The following is a 14,362-nucleotide window of genomic DNA, read 5'->3' on the forward strand; positions in this document are numbered from 1 at the left end:
AGCACGGGGTTACCTCAGCAGACAGTGTAGAGATAGAGTTGGATATGAAAACACATGTGTAGTTGCTGCTGAGTATGTTGTAAATAAACTTAATGTTTCCACTTAAGGAGCGTCTGCAGTTCAGCCCTATTAATAGTAACAACTCGGCCACCCCTACAACACCTTCCTTTCAAGGGCTGGACTGTCAGAACTCTGGGGCTAGAACCCTACCCTGAAGTAAGAGGTCCATGCTGACAGAACAGTGTGCAGCTACAGGAAGCTCTAATAGGCACAATATGTCACACAAATTGTGGTGATTGCTTGGAGCACTCGGTAATCTAAGGAATGCATGCTGGAGCATCAACAAGGGAGTTCAACATTTCTCATGGTCTAATGTGCTCCAGTAACCCTGTCTAACAACTGATATTCAACTCTACTTTAAAATAAAACTTGAGGGTGTTTTATATAATCGTACTGACCCAATGTTGTTGATGGACCCTGTGCTTGGCAGTTTGATAAATTGTTCACGTGATTGTTTGTTTGTTTGTTACAATCAGGTCACCTGTTGATCTGAGGCAGTTGTGCTCTGTTTAAAAAAACTTCTCCCCTCTCCTTAGTGCAGTGACTTACACTGGGGCACAATTTGCAGAGATGCTGTCAGCCCTCTGGTACATTGGCCAAGTGACTATCCTATCAGCGTTAGCCGGGACCATGGAGAGGAGGTTTTCCAGGGACTGAATACAGGAGATGGATCCTCTAGGCAGTACATGTTGGAAAACCAGGCAGGTGGAATGCAAGTCTTTCCGTGTAAATGGATGCAGGAAAATCGCTTCCCTTTTTAGGTGTCTGTTTAGAACCATCTGATTGTCCAATACTCAGTCTGCCTGAGCATAGAATTAGAAATATCTCGTAAGTCTCTGTCCATTTTTCCACCTTAGGGGGCATTGGATCCTCACCTGAGGCCCACACAGCCAGCAGGGGTTGCCGAATGGTGGTCAGGATTAAACAAGCTTAAACCTGCTTGAAAGCTATTTCTATACTGATCTTCTTTGAATCCTGATTTGGGGGAACCAGGTGTCTGCAGTAAACTGGCTCCTGGTGTTAATGCTATTCAATCTGGTTACCATGCAACAGTGCAGATTTCTAAGGACTGATTTTCCCCTTCTTAGCTTGGTGATATTAGATTTGAAGACAGTTGTGCCTTCACCATCACATTGCTGAGGTCAGCTAACTCAGCACAAACTAGGGATTGGGCCCAGAATCTTTGGTAAGGGTCCAGCACTTCACTGGTGATATTTACTGCGCCAGCAGTGATGGACCATGCACCCAGATAGAATGGGCTCATGTTCCAAAGCTGATGAGGGCCAAGAGCATTAGATTTTAACATGATTTCCACTGCGTCTGTTATCTGTTCCGCTGTATCTGCCAGTGAAATGGAATCATTTACTGCTGCACCAAGGCTATTCTGTTTGACAAGCTGTTGAACTGCTGCTAGTCTGTCCACAGCGTAACCCATTTTTTCTTTTTTGACAAAGCAGGCTTGTTCTAGAATGAAGGTCTCCTCTGAGCAGATAAAAGTGATGGGTCAGTTATGTAAGCGCTGGTGGGGGTGGGGGGGTGGGGGAGGAGCGGGGGAAGCAGACAGCCTGCACTGTTCTACCTACTAACTGAAGGTTAATGGCAGCAGGTGACAACTTTCACAAGCCTTGCAGGTCAGGTGCCTTGCATTATGTCCTGACTGCAAGTCAATTTTTTTTATTGTGTGTCTTTCAAGCTGCATTAAAAATTTTAATTCGAGACTTCCGCAACGTCCCCAAGGGCACTGTCCAGTTTGGAACTGAGTCATCCTGGTCAAGAAGGCCCCAAATTTGATCTCCAGCCATTGCCTTGTCTTCGCTGGAGTGTCAGGCACCTAAACCTAATCACAGTGTATCTGGATTAAGGGAGTGGGAAATGTTCCAAGATTCCAGCTCCGGGCCCCTTTCCAGCAATCCCTTACTTGTCAGCCTCGAGGCACATGTGTAAATAAATGTTATCTTTGATGAAGGGTTTTGGTGTCTATAAAAACATATCTCAGCAAGTAATTTCATAGCTTCAGGAGATGAGTGGAGACAATTGGCATGAAAATTAAACTGAAGGTGTTTTTTGAGTTCCAGCACCTCTCCCACTGTTCCATACGCCCCACCTCCCCCCACCCCAGCCACCCCCACAGATCAGCTGAAGAACGGGTGGTTAACAGTGAGATTGAGTGTCTTGGGCTACAGGAAGATATAGACAGGATGGTCAAATGGGCAAATAAGTGGCAGATGGAATTTAACCCTGAAAAGCGTGAGGCGATACACTTTGGAAGGAGTAATTTGACAAGGAAGTATTCAATGAACGGCATGACACTAGGAAGTTCTGAGGAGCAAAGGGACCTTGGATTGTGTGTCCATAGATCTCTGAAGGCGGAGGGGCATGTTAGTGGGGTGGTGAGAAAGGCATATGGGACACTTGCCTTTATCAATCGAGGCATAGATTACAATAGTAGGGAGGCCATGTTGGAGTTGTATGGAACCTTGGTGAGGCCACAGCTGGAGTACTGTGTGCAGTTCTGGTCGCCACATTATAGGAAGGATGTGATTGCACTGGAGGGGGTGGAGAGGAGATTCACCAGGATGTTGCCTGGGATGAAACATTTAAGTTAGGAAGAGAGGTTGGGTAGACTTGAGTTGTTTTCGTTGGAACAGAGAAGACTGAGGGGTGACCTGATCGAGGTGTACAAGATTATGAGGGGCATGGACAGGGTGGATGGGGAGCAGCTGTTCCTCTTAGTTGAAGGGTCAGTCACAAGGTAGGTCAGGTGTTTCTCATGTGTCGGTGCAGACTCGATGGGCCGAAGGGCCTCTTCTGCACTGTGTGATTCTGTGATTCTGTGAAATGGGGCTGAAAAACATTAAAGCCAATGGAAGAAAAATGGCACTGAAATTTCGTACCTCTAAATCTTCAGCATTCCCAAGTGCAATTTGATTAACCAATATTAGTGCTAAAATCTGACTGTCCTTTAAATGGTACACTGTGGTCTGAAAGAGGTGGCCTTTTACAATGGGTTAATATGAAAAACATTTGTATTCCTAACTCCCTGCATTGAGTATGTAATTTGACTAAAATACTTAATTGGCGAGCTTTACACTGCCCTGTTGTTCAGTACCATCCTGTTTACAGTGGTTCTGGTCAGCTGCTAAATAAAACTTTCTGGGTTAATTTAATTTCTCTGGTGATGTGCTGAGCAAAGTTATCAGAAAGTGCTGTGTTAACATATAAGTGAGATAAAACCCTTGCGTTCAGAGATAAGAAGAAAACAAAAAAAAAAGACAAATTCAGAAATAACAGCAGAAAAGTCTGGAAATATGGAGGAGGCCCATAGCACCTGAAGTGAGAAGAGCGATACCTTACTGCTTTGGCCAAAGGCTGTCTGTGAGATTCCCTTCAAATAAAGGGAGAGTTAACCTGTCTTTTCCCTTTTCAGCTGCTGGCAGATTTCTGCACATATCCAGCAGCTCTTGTCTTGAAGCCTCCTGTAAGTCATGCTTGGCACAGTGTTAGCACTCTCATATCTGAGTCAGAGAGTTGTGGGTTTGAGTCCCACTCTGGGGACTTGAGCACATAATCCAGGCTGATACCTCAGTGCATTGTTTAATTCAGATCAGATGTTAAACCCACCTGATCCAGCGATAGTCAGCAGGAAATTGAGGAACAAATATGTGCACAATTTTGCGGAGGTGTGTAAAAACAATAACAATAGGGTAATTATATTAGGTGATTTCAACTTACCCAACATTAATTGGGATAGACATAGTGTTAAGGGCTTGGATGGAGTGGATTTCTTGAAATGTGTACAGGAGAACTTTTTAGGTCAATATGTAGAGTGTCTAATAAGGGACGGCGCAGTGCTGGACCTAATTCTGGGGAATGAAGCCGGACAGGTGGCTGAGCATTTTAGCGATAGTGACCACAACATGGTACAGTTTAAGTTTGTTATGGACAAAGAAATGGACAAGTTGCAAAAAATTTTTTTGGATTGGGGGAGAGTGGATTTTAGTCAAATAAGGCAGGATCTGGCCAAGGTAGACTGGGAACAGCTACTTGTGGGGAAATCTACAGAGGAGCAGTGGGGGGTGTTCAAAAAGGAAATGGGGAGGGTACAGGCTCAACATGTTCCCTCTAGGGTGATAGGAAGCAGTAACAAGCCCAGAGAACCATGGATGACCAGAGATATTCAGGTTACAATGAGAAGGAAAAGAGAGGGTTTTAGCAGGTACAAGGGAAGCAAATCAGCAGAGGCATTAGTGGAGTATTGAAAGTGCAGGGTGGAGCTTAAGAAAGCAATTAGGAGAGCAAAGAGGGGATTTGAGAAAGCTCTGGCTGGTAAAAGTAGGGAAAATCCCAAGATATTCTATAAGCATATCAATGGGAAGAGGATAACCAGGGAAAGAGTAGGGCCCATAAGGGACCAAGGGGGCAGTCTATGGGTGGAGCCAGAGGACATCGGTAGAGTGTTGAATGAATACTTCACATCTGTCTTCACCCAAGAGAATGAAGATGAAGGTATCGAACTCGGGAAGAGAGACTGTAAGGTTCTTAAGCAAATTGATATAGGGAGTGACAAGGTATTGGAGGTGTTGGCAGGCTTAAAAGTGGACAAATCTCCAGGACCGGATGATTTGTGTCCCAGACTGCTGAGGGAGGCAAGGGAGGAGATCGCAGGGGCTCTGACCCGAATTTTTAATTCCTCTCTGGCCACGGGGGAGGTGCCAGAGGACTGGAGAACAGCTAATGTGGTTCCGCTATTTAAGAAGGGTTGGAGAGATAAGCCAGGGAACTACAGGCCAGTGAGTCTCACATCAGTGGTAGGGAAAGTTGGAGAAAGTTCTTAAGGAGAGTATCTATCTCCACTTGGAGAGGCAAGGTTTGATCAGGGATAGTCAGCATGGCTTTGTCAGAGGGAGGTCACACCTAACAAATTTGATTGAATTTTTTGAGGAGGTGACCAGGTGCGCAGATGAGGGTAGTGCAGTTGATGTAGTTTATACGGATTTCAGCAAAGCCTTTGACAAGATCCCACATGGGAGACTTATAAAGAAGGCAAATGCACATGGGATACAGGGTAATTTGATAAGGTGGATTCAAAATTGGCTTAGTTGTAGGAGGCAGAGGGTGATGACAGAAGGATGCTTTAGTGACTGGAAGCCAGTGTCCAATGGCGTACCACAGGGATCTGTGCTGGGTCCCCTATTATTTGTCATTTATATAAACGACATAGATGACTATGTGGGGGGTAGGATTAGTAAGTTTGTGGATGACACAAAGATTGGCCAGGTGGTTAACAGTGAGGTTGAGTGTCTTGGGCTACAGGAAGATATAGACGGGATGGTCAAACGGGCAGATAAGTGGCAGGTGGAATTTGACCCTGAAAAGTATGAGGTGATACACTTTGGAAGGAGTAATTTGACAAGGAAGTATTCAATGAATGGCATGGCACTAGGAAGTTCTGAGGAATAAAGGGATCTTGGCGTGTGTGTCCATAGGTCTCTGAAGGCGGAGGGGCACGTTAGTGGGGTGGTGAAAAAGGCACTTGGGACACTTGCCTTTATCAATCGAGGCATAGGTTACATAAGTAGGGAGGTCATGTTGGAGTTGTATAGAACCTTAGTGAGGCCACAGCTGGAGTACTGTGTGCAGTTCTGGTCACCACATTGTAGGAAGGATGTGATTGCACTGGAGAGGGTGCAGAGGAGATTCACCAGGATGTTGCCTGGGATGAAACATTTATGTTATGAAGAGAGGTTGGATCGACTTGGGTTGTTTTTGTTGGAACAGAGAAGACTGAGGGGCGACCTGATCGAGGTGTACAAGATTATGAGGGGTATGGACAAGGTGGATAGGGAGCAGCTGTTTCCCTTAGTTGAAGGGTCAGTCACAAGGGGGCATAAGTTCAAGGTGAGGGGCAGGAGGTTTAGGGGGGATGTGAGGAAAAACGTTTTTACCCAGAGGGTGGTGACGGTCTGGAATGCACTGCCTGGGAGGGTGGTGGAGGCGGGTTGCCTCACATCCTTTAAAAAGTACCTGGATGAGCACTTGGCACGTCATAACATTCAAGGCTATGGGCCAAGTGCTGGTAAATAGGATTAGGTAGGTAGGTCAGATGTTTCTCATGTGTCGGTGCAGACTCGATGGGCCGAAGGGCCTCTTCTGCACTGTGTGATTCTGTGATACCATTTGAAGAGCAGGGGCATGCCCTGGCCATTATATATTATTAATAAACATGTTATCCACTCATTAAATCATTGCTGTTTATGGGAGCTTGATGCACACATGTTGTCTGTTGCATTTCCTACATTACAACCGTGACTGCATTTCAAAGGTAATTCATTGGCTATAAAACAATTTGGGAATTCCTGGGGTCAGAAAACCTATTATGTATATGCAAGTTCTTTCTTTTGATAAATTCTTTACTGTAACTAGCTTTGAAGGTACTTTAATATTAACGTTGTTTTGAATCTGATTCAAAACCTGTGACTTTGCTGGGCTGACCTGCTCCCAGCACGGAGGTTTGCTAACTGAGATCAGCTGATATATGGTCCCCGTCTGCAAGATCCATGCTGACTGCATGCATTGGGGAAAATCAGTCCTTCAAAATCTGTGCTGCTGAATGGTGACCAGATTTAACAGTGTAAACATTAGGAGCAGTTAACAGACACCAGGTTCCCCAGCTGAATCAAAAGAGGACAAGTATAAGAGCAGCTTTACGCAGGTTTGAAAGCTGCTATATTGACACGTTACTTCCATCTTAGCGATTGGTTCAAATGGTGGGTACAGGTTTACAGCACCTCAGAAACATTGGGCCCCCTTTAATTATCTGTTTGCAATAATTTACCAGCATATATTTATCAAGGGATCAGAAAAGGGTAGTATTAGTAACAATATAACCATTTTCCATTTTAAAACGTTAAGAAAAGACATAATCAGTAAATTTCCAATTGCCACTGCCACGTTTGACATTTTAATGCTGATTTTAACTCTGGCCCAGTTTTTAGCAGGTGAGATGCAGTGTGAGTTCGAAACTCACCTGCTGATTCATAAATGGGGTCCGAGCTATTTTCGCTACCGGTCCCCCTTTAAATCGCGCCAGCTGACTTCCCAGCCATCCTGAAAAAGCAATGGCGGAGAACCATATAGACCACATGCCAAGGCCCAGGTAAGTGGAGTTATTGACTGCCAAATACAACGTCCAGCAGCCCGGCTGTAACCCAGAAAAGCTGAAAAGTGAGCCTGTAAGAATTCAATCTGAGGTTTTGAGCTCTCTGCCTAATGTCCTACTGGAGACTTTCACTATATTGCTCTATCTTTTGTGATTATAAGGTCATTGCATTAACTCTGGAAGTGGCTCCTCAACTCTCTCCAAAGGACCTTGAAAAATCAACTGAAATGGGTATCAAAGTTAAAAGCTGGGACAAAGCACAACCATATTAAAACAAAATAGTCATGGAGCCGGTTTGAAAGTTTTGCTCTGTGACGACAATGGCCTGGAATTTGGGCTAGTTTTCTCTGGCAGAGGCGGGTGCAAACTCTGAACGGTGTTACTGACTTAAAGCAGATGTTCACAGTGCTCCAGGGTTACCAGCAAAGTTACAATGGGAGATTGGGAAGATCGTGCAGAATTTGAAGGCACAGCCATAACTGTTGGTGAAGCTAAAGGCTGTGAGATTAGAGTGTCTGGCATTTGCTCGTGACTCCTGTCTGGTTGACATAGAGTCATAGGGCTGGATTTTGCCATCGGTGAGCAGGGGGTGGGGCCCGCTCGCCGACGTGCAAAATGACGCAGGATGACGTTGGGGGGAACCCACGACGTCATCCCGCCCCATTTAAATTTTCAGGAAGGCGGGGGCGCAGCCAAATCAACTGCGGGCCCGCCGACCTGTCAAGGGCCAATTGAGGCCATTGACAGGATCATTCAAACAATTAAAGGACCTGCCCATCCATCCTTAAGGTTGGCGGGCAGGCCAGGAGCCCCGGCGGGCAATAGAAAAAACATGAAACCTCATCCAGCGGCAGGATGAGGTTTCCTGTAGGGTTTAAAAAAACTTTAATAAAGTTTTAGTGAAATTTATTAACATGTCCCATCTCATGTGATATTGTCACATGAGGGGGACATGTTAAGGATTTTTTTATTTTTCTATTTTTAATGTTTGACCAACTTTCAGCGATCTCCCTGAGGCAGCACTTAGCCTCAGGGAGATGTGCACATGCGCAAAAGAGTGCACACTCGAATTTGGGGAATCCCCCCCGCCCGCACAGGAAGCGCATAGCGCTTCCCGCCGGGCATCACATTGGGCAGGCCTTAATTGGCCCACCCACCTAAAATGGCGGCGGGGCCTGCTTCTCTGGTGGGGATCGGGATCGGCTCCCTGCCTGCCGGAGATTGGGTCGGGCCCGCCCACCCAGTAGGCAGAAAATTCTGCCCATAGAGTTACACAGCACAGAAACAGGCCCTTCGGCCCATCATGTCCGTGCCAGCCATCAAGCACCTATCTATTCTAATCTCATTTTCCAGCACTTGGCCTGTAACCCTGTGTGCTATGGTGTTTCAAGTGCTCATCTAAATACTTCTGGAGGCCAAAGGTTGGTGAGCAGACACACAATGGCTTCACTGAGCTGCTAAGATGCAGTAAGAACACCTGGCCCTGTTATATGAAGAATCCAGAAAGAGTCAGGCAACCAGTGTTGTAATTTTCGTGAAAGAGCAAAGCAGGAGTTGTTTGATTCAGCTTAACAGGACCTGGTTTGAATGTGGTTTGTGTTCCTATCATGTTCTGTGATCCTGGAGACTAATCCATGAAACACAGGAGGTTATTTCAGTGATCTTATTTTTTTTCTTCATTCTTTCATGGGATATGGGCATCACTGCTAGCGTTTGTTGCTCATCCCTAACTGACCTTGAGCTGAGTGGCTTGCTAGGCCATTTCAGAGGGCAGTTAAGAGTCAACCACATTGATGTGTATTTGAAGTCACACGTAGGCCAGACTGTGTAAGGATGGCAGATTTACTTCCCTGAAGGGAATTAGAAAACCAGATGGATTTTTACAACAATTGATGATAGTTTCATTGTTATCATTACTGAGGCTAGCTTTCAATTCCAGATTGATTAATTGAATTCAAATTCCACCATCCCATGGTGGGATTTGAACCCATGTCTCAGAGCATTAGCCTGGGCCTCTGGATTACTAGTCCAATGACATTACCACTATGCCACTGTCTCCCCCCCACCTCCATCATGGTGTCCTATGCAGTGTAATAATTGATATTTTCCACTTGTTGTGGAGTGAGGGGTATATTATTCACCACACCGTTTAAAACTAAATTGTGTAGAAAACCTAGCACTTTAGCGCGCAGCGAGCGGTTGGGATCTGGAATGCACTGCCTATGAATGAGGTGGAGGCAAGTTCAACCGAGGATTGAAGAAAGAATTGGATTATTATCTGAAAAGGAAGAATGTGCAGGGCTACGGGGAGAGGGCCAGGAGTGACACCAGGTAATCTTCTCCTTTGGAGAACTAGCACAGACATGACAGGCCAAATGGCCTCCTTCTGTGCTGTAACCATTCTGTGATTCTGTTTATCAAATGTGGTTCTTTCAGAGGTTGATCAAGAGTGAATGAATAGTGTATAGAATGATTTACTGCAGAAAACGGCGGGATTCTGAAACATGTGAACTCTGGAAGTTTCTGGAATATTCTGTCTTCACATTATGTCATGTCTGCATAGAGAAAATCATTTCTGTTATATTCTGGAATCCATTTAAGCAATATGGTTAAGTGCTAAGTCCAGTTTGGATTACCACAATCATCTTAGATCATTCAATGCAGTGCCTCTAACATCAATTAGTTATATAAAACACCCGATAAGCCACACACACAGGATTTGTGTAACTTGATTTGAACAAATCTGAACAATCATAAAATAACAATTACTGCATATAACCATTTGATAGTACAGAACTTGAGTATTGCTGAAAAAAGAGAGATGCTGAAGCTTTTCATCCTGAACTCAACAGAACACTGCAAGAATACCAATATAAGGGGAAAACAGCAATTTATACTGTACGTGAAGAGAATTGATTTGTGATTTTCAGGGACAGGATATCAAAGCGCAGCCGAGGTACGGAGAGTATCCAGTTTGGGGGCTTCAGGGTGGCATCTCTGCTGTTTGCGGACGATGTTATGTTTCTTGCCTCATCCGACTGCAATCTCCAGTGCACACTCAAATGTCTCGCTGCCGAGTGTGATGCGGCTGGGGTGAGGATCACCACCTCCAAATCTGAGGTCATGGTTCCCTCCCAGAAAACAGCGGGTTCCTCTCTCCAGGTGAGGGGGGGGGGGAACAGCTTCCCTTAGTGGAGGAGTTCAAGTGTCTTGGGATCTTGTTTGCGAGTGATGGCAGGGGGGAGCGTGAGATTGACCAGTGGATCAGTCCGGCGGCTGCAGTTCTGTGGACACTCTACCGGCCCGTGGTGAAGTGGGAGTTGAGTTTAAGGACGATGCTCTCAGTTTACTGGCCGATCAACGTCCCCATCCCCACTTATGGTCATGAACTGTGGGTAATGACCGAAAGGATAAGATTGCGGGTACAAGTGGTGGAAATGAGGTTTGTCTGCAGGGTTGCTGGGCATACTCTCCGGGACAGGGTGGGGAGTTCAGCAATCTGGGAGAATCTTGGAGTACAGCCACTGCTCCTCCAGGTTGAGAGGGGGCAGTTGAGGCGGTTTGGTCTTCTGTTAAGGATACCCCCTGGTAGGCTCCCGCTGGAGCTGTACCGGGCACGGCCCACTGGACGGAGACCTCAAGGGCCGACCCAGGACATGCTGGAGGGGTTACATCTCTTGCCTGGCCTGGGAATCCCCCAGGGGAAGCTTGAGTCTGTGGCTGAGGAAAGGGATGTCTGGTCAGCCCTGCTCAGCTTATTGCCACCGCAACCCTTGCCAGGACAAGCGGTGCAAAAATGGATGGATGGATGAAGCGATTCTCTTCACATACAGTATAAATTGTTGTTTTCTCCTTATACTGGTATTCTTGAGAAGTGTCCTGATGAGTGCAAGATGAAAAGCTTCGACACGTCTCCTTTCTTTCAGCAATTATCACATGTTACCATATGCATTCTCAACACCGGCAGTACCTTGAGGGTTAAGTAACTGAGTTAGTGATGTGGAGAAGTGATTAGTGTGTTGATATGCAGCTTCATCAGAATCTTGCTTAAATTGCAATCCCTAATTACAGCAGCCTTAATAACATTGGGCATATTCTCAATTATCCCATGTAGTTATGTAATCTTTGTCCAAGGTGCACAAAGTGAATTAAAGTCACGTCATTTGGGAAATATTTGACTTTATTTGGAGTCATCGACGTTTTGCAGTAGATGGATTCAGCTATGAACCCAATCTAATTCTACAACCCCCCATAGGTCTCTGGCTCTGCCAATTCAGGCCTCTCGAGTATTCCCAGTTTTAATCGCGCTGACATTGGCAACCATGCCTTCTAACAGCCTAGGTCCTAAGATCCCGAAATCCGTCTCCAGGGGCGGGATTTTCCTCCCCCACCCGCCACCAGGACCCTCCAGTCCTGCCGAAAGTGAATAGACTTTTGGCTGGGCTGCCAAATCTCCTTTGGCGGGTGCCACCACAATGGGACCAGAAAATCCTGGCTCATCCCGGAAGGTAGAAACAGTTAAAAACTGGGAAATAGGAGTGCTGGTCCAAACTGGTCTTGTATTCCTTAAAATAGAACACCAGTAACACTGGGAAATATGAGTATTGGTCCGAACTGTTTTTTCCTCCTGGGATGTTTCTCCACCTCTCTTCCTCTCTTTCCTCCCTTTGACTAAGCGTTTGGTGATTTGGCCTAATATCTCCTTATGTGCTTGGTGTCAAATTTTGTTCCATGACGGTCCTGTAAAACACTTTTTGGGATGATTTATTACTTTAAAGGTGCTATATAAAAGCAAATTGTTGTTTTTGTTGTTGATGATGCAAAATCCACTGACCTGGTCAGAGTACTTGGCAATGTTCTTGCTTCATAACAGCAAGCCTGTATCTAAGGAAATGTTCCAGACGTACAGACTTAAATTGTGTAATTGGAACATGCAAAGAATGCAAGTTAATAGAAAATTTGTATAAAGGGCCGTATTTGCCAGAAGTTGCCCTTTCAGAATGGCTGGTTTGTTTTTCAGTTTTCAGTGGAAGGATGAGATGGAACTCCTCTTGCGCTCTCTCAAAAGGAAATGCAAATTTGATCATTCCATTTATTGAAGAAAGCTCTCCACAATTTACTGTTATATTGCCCCAGTGCTTTGGCACAATAGCAAGCTTTTATTCGCCTACTTAATAGTATTCACTATACTCCAAAATATGTGTCTGTTGAGAAGTTTCTACAATATTAAACTCTTAACCTCAGTATTGAGCAGTTGTATTCTATGGAACAGAAATACCAAGTGTAAAAAGGAGTGTGAAAATATAATTGTTACAATTATATGTTTTTACTTTCCTCCTTACTATACTCAATAGCAGAGTTTAACATGCTGGCCTTTGTACTTGGGGAGCTTGGATGAAATCCAGCTCACATTAATGTGATGCCAGTGTCCTGTATCTGTTGGGGCTGTTAAAGGCCTGTAAGAAATGAGCCTGGGCATTTTCAACCCATTGTCAGTGGGTGATGTGAATATTACATGTATCACAATTGTATTGAAACACCTCAGGGTGATCTATGTAGACAACTTAAATACCATTGCACTGTCTGTCTGTCTGTTGTGACCATTTTGAAATGTCTGTAATGTTCCTTGAATGTATTGAATGGGTGCGACATGATCTATGTGGAAAACTTGAACTTCATTGCACTTTTTGTGATGGCCATATTGAAATGTTTTGTAATGTCCTTTCAGGTATTTTATGAATAAATTATATATTTGCAAAAAAAAAATGTCATCTCTCTGGTGTTGATATTTTGTGTAGACTGGTTGGTATCTCCTGCAGATTGACTGCATTTTTCAATTACATTGTATTTTATGACTCCACTTTCCTCATCAACAGCCATCCTTTAAAATTGTATGTGTGTGTGTTGTGCGTGTGAGTGTGTGCGTGCGCGTGTGCGTGTGTGTGCGTGTGAGTGTGTGCGTGCGTGTGTGTGTGTGCATGTATGTAGTGTGTGAGTGAGTAAGAGAGAATCTAAAAATGCAAAATCTCCTAAATGACCAGGGAGCAGCTAGATCCAGCTTTTCTTCCTGTGGCATGTTCGATGCACCAGCTGAAAACAGTATTTGTGGTTACAGAATTTGCGTGTGTACATTATGTAAGTTATGCATAATGTTGCCTATTGTAATCATAATTATCAAAAAATTGCCTGTACAGCCTTAAACTTCTATTGATTTCCGAACACCACCCGAGGATGATGAGATGAGGAATTAGATTCATCTCTCCTTTACTGATAGTTATTACTGGCTCGATCACTGACCCTCACAATTGCTGTGATTTTCCTACAAAGTGTTCATGCCAAATATAACCAGTGTGTGTGTGGATTTGTTCAAATCCAGTGTTAATGAAGGAATTATGACCTCTGACCTATGTTCTTTCTTTAATTCCTTAGCCATGCTTGGCATTAGGAATGCCATTGTGTTGCCTAGCGACAGGTTCACTTCTTAAGTGGCCGGCAAGGTAAGTGCAGTTACAGTCAATTGCTCCCAATCAGTGGCAAACTCCCAAGAACAGTTGGAAATCCCATTGGATGACCAGTCAACAGCATTTACATTGTTGTCCCAGGAAAATTCACCAGGGTTAAAGGTGAGGCAGGGAGGGGGCGGGGGGGTGGAGTTGTTGGTGGTCACGGGTGGGTTCAAAGTTCACAACAGTGGCAGTTCTGCTGGCATTACCACTCAGGATGAAAATCTATTCTAAGAAACCAGGTTGAAGGTAAATTCCATTGGAGGAAAGGGAATGAAGGGCCCGTTGGCTGCAAATATGTTTTTTTTGTCCTCCACAAGTTCAGTTCAGGACTTACCCAGTTAGTTTAAGGGGCAACAGTGGTGTAGTGGTAATGTCGCTGGACTAGTAATCCAGAGACCCAGGTTAATGCTCTGGGAACATGGGCTTAAATCCTGCCATGGCAGCTGGTGCAATTTGAATTCAGTTAATAAATCTGGAATGTAAAGCTAGTCTCAGTGATGGGGAGCATGAAACTATTGTCATAAAAACCCATCAGGTGCGCTAATGTCCTTTAGGGAAGGAAATCTGCTGTCCTTATGTGACTCCTGACCCACAGCAATGTGGATTGACTCTTAACTGCCCTCGACAATGGCAAGCC

The 14,362-nt window shown here is 44.8% G+C and overlaps 1 long non-coding RNA gene across 2 annotated transcripts in view; it reads left to right on the forward strand.

Moving 5' to 3' along the window:
- LOC144692235 (uncharacterized) overlaps nucleotides 1-12,959 on the forward strand; it is a 39,521-nt gene extending 26,562 nt beyond the window's left edge. For both annotated transcript variants that reach the window (XR_013579290.1, XR_013579289.1), the window contains exon 3: nucleotides 12,240-12,959. This is a non-coding gene — a long non-coding RNA (uncharacterized LOC144692235). The remainder of the gene's footprint in view (nucleotides 1-12,239) is intronic.
- The last annotated feature ends 1,403 nt before the right edge of the window (nucleotides 12,960-14,362 follow it).

This window comes from Cetorhinus maximus, chromosome 17 (assembly GCF_964194155.1).
Source record: "Cetorhinus maximus chromosome 17, sCetMax3.hap1.1, whole genome shotgun sequence".
Lineage (NCBI taxonomy): Eukaryota > Metazoa > Chordata > Chondrichthyes > Lamniformes > Cetorhinidae > Cetorhinus > Cetorhinus maximus.